General features: G+C 42.9%; 1 pseudogene; it reads right to left on the bottom strand.

Annotated features, from left to right (window-relative positions):
• Nucleotides 1–376: 376 nt before the first annotated feature.
• On the bottom strand, nucleotides 377–2,433 carry LOC127785687 (uncharacterized; annotated as a pseudogene).
• Between the last annotated feature and the right edge of the window lie 252 nt (nucleotides 2,434–2,685).

Here is a 2,685-nt window from a genome sequence, read left to right as displayed (position 1 = left end):
CAAGTAGCGTTTCTGTTATTCTTTTTCTGCACGGGACACTGCGTGTTGGTAGAATGGATTATGGATCCATGGGATTTTTGTATGACAAAAAATAAAAAATACACAAGTGGAGTTGTAATCTTTTGGCAACGATACAAAAGATAATCAATAAAATGTTCAAATTATACTCACCAGATCCAATTGTTGCACACAGGGTAGGAATTGTAACATGAAACGCACACGACATTACATAGATTTTATTTGTCAGCAATAGTAGAGAACCATAACGATAGAATTATGATGAAACGGAACTACTGAACAATCTGCAAAGGAAAAAGGAAATTAGAACTAGGAATGAGAAACACCAGTAAAATATTCTCCATAAGCATCATATACATCAAGAAGCATTGTCTTCCTTGATATCAATAACAATGATGTCAGGCGAAGTCGATGGCACATCACCGATGTTTCCTTCATCTCCACTTGGAGCTTTAATCTTCTGTTTCCATTCTGCCAAGGTCTCATCAGAAGACAATGGAGCAGCAGCGCCGATGCCTCCTCCATTTGGAACCTCAGTCTTCGGTTCCCTCTCTGCCAAGGTCTCATTAGAGGACGATGGCGCATCAGCGGTGGTTCCACTTCCTATTGCACTTGAAAACTCCGCCCTTTGCAATTTCTCCACCAAGGGCTCCATCCCCATGTATAATATCAAGAGCCAGACAAAGGTGAGCAACTCCCAACCTGTACCTAGACTCTTGGCATGTAGGTACCCTCTACATCTAGATGCAGAGAAGCAGAGCATCTCCATCCATACACCTTTGATTACCTTCCACATCTTCTCATCACCTAAACTCAACAACACCTTAGAAAGTGCACAAGCGTCACGGATAAAACTAGGGTCACCATTAGTGGACTCCACCTTGACAATTATCTTCTGTGCAAGACCCTGGATCTCACGTGGTTCATTCCCAAGGATGCCCTCCAACTCATGAATGGCAGTTGTGAACAGATTCCTTCTGGTACCAGCCATTAGCATCTCTGGATTATCCAACAAAAGGTACATCATATAGTTGGAAATTTCTATGCTCCGAGTGGCTACTTCATTGGTACATCTTTTACTTATGAAGCAGAAATCTGTGGCGAGGTGCCAGAGGACACTTTCATCAAATGGTACTCTAAGACTCCAAGCTAGGTCTTCTTGGTCACAGTTGTTGCGCCGAAGCGCCCATTGACCCCTATGGTCACTAAACGCCCTATAAGAGGGAAAATCTGTTATGCAATCCTTCCACCCAGATTTTACATGTTGCAGTACCAGTTCTATGATGTCGACAACTGAGTCACATGACTTGGTGCTACCACCAGCATAGGACCTATTAACCTACACTGGGAAACCTTGTAAAACCATGGCAGAACATTATCCATCATAGGAGTGTTCCAACCATGTGCGGCAAATGCCTCGACAAAAGCAGTACAACACAAGATTGTATATGTAACCTTTATGTCATATCTGTTATAAGCTTGTCTATGACTATTGTGAAATAGGCCAATTGCTGCAAACGGTAGGTAAACAGATACTACCCGTAGAAAGCCTATAAGTAAGTATCTATTTTGTTGTTTGCCGAGCATCTTTGATTTAGTGTAGAGACGATAAAACGTTTCGGTGAGCTTTTTTGTCAACTGGATATATGCGTCAAATTGCGTCATTTTCAGGTCAAGAAGCCATATAGAGTATGGAAGTGAGAGATCTACGAATAGCTTATAGGGCTCATGGTTGTCTCTAACAGTGTCGCTTGCATTAACATTAACTTCAAAAGGATCACCGTTTCCTATGACAAATTTCCTTACTTCTTCCACGTAGGACTCAAGAGAAATACTACCCCCTTGTTCATTGCCCTTTCCTGTCCTTGGAACAAGGTCATTGGAGCTAACTAGGCTGTTAATGCTAGCACTCCTGAGAGCCCAAGGCTTCTCAATGCATTTCAGAACTCCGGGAACAAACAGGAGAATAGCGGCCTGCAACAATCTCTTGTCGCCGCCTGGCCATGACTTACAAAAGACATAGATAGACACGGTTACCTGGGACACCATGGTAACGACATTCCTCTTCCAGAGTTCGTTGTCTTCGATGTTGTATGCGGTTATAGAATCCTGCCCACCAAGGTGGATTAGGAGGATGGGAGCCCATACCACCTCGAGGATTCTACTGCCTTGTGCGGTGGAGCTAGATGTGGAATCTTGGTTCTTGTGACGGTTGAATAGGGTAGCGAGAGCATATATAGCTATAGCGTCACTGCCAAGGTAAGAAAGCCATATTATGGTTCTAAACTGGGAAGAAGTGGCATGCTTACGCCTGTTAGCAAAGAGGTAAAGGAGCAGTTGAATGGCTGTGCTGCTAAGGACCAGGGTGCGCAGCTGCCACTCCTGCCACCATTCAAGAACACCTGAGACACCCATTCTCTCTCTCTATCTACTCACTTACACACAAATGCGGACCAAGCGAGAGATCATAGGTGGATTTGAGTGATTTGAAACTCCCCCACGTATCCAATATATATAAGCACAAACGTAGTATATATATAACTAATTAAGTGCGACCTGTAACAGCGGCAACATTTTATCATACAGGAAATTAACTTGTAATCATATATTTTCCTTGACTGTGCTCTTGTGGACTTGTTCAAGTCTTAACATATATATATATGCCAT

The sequence above is a fragment of the Oryza glaberrima genome, chromosome 10 (assembly GCF_000147395.1).
Source record: "Oryza glaberrima chromosome 10, OglaRS2, whole genome shotgun sequence".
In the NCBI taxonomy this organism is placed as follows: Eukaryota; Viridiplantae; Streptophyta; class Magnoliopsida; order Poales; family Poaceae; genus Oryza; species Oryza glaberrima.
The sequence above is the reverse complement of the archived record's forward strand: the minus strand, read 5'-3'. Positions and strand labels throughout refer to the sequence as shown.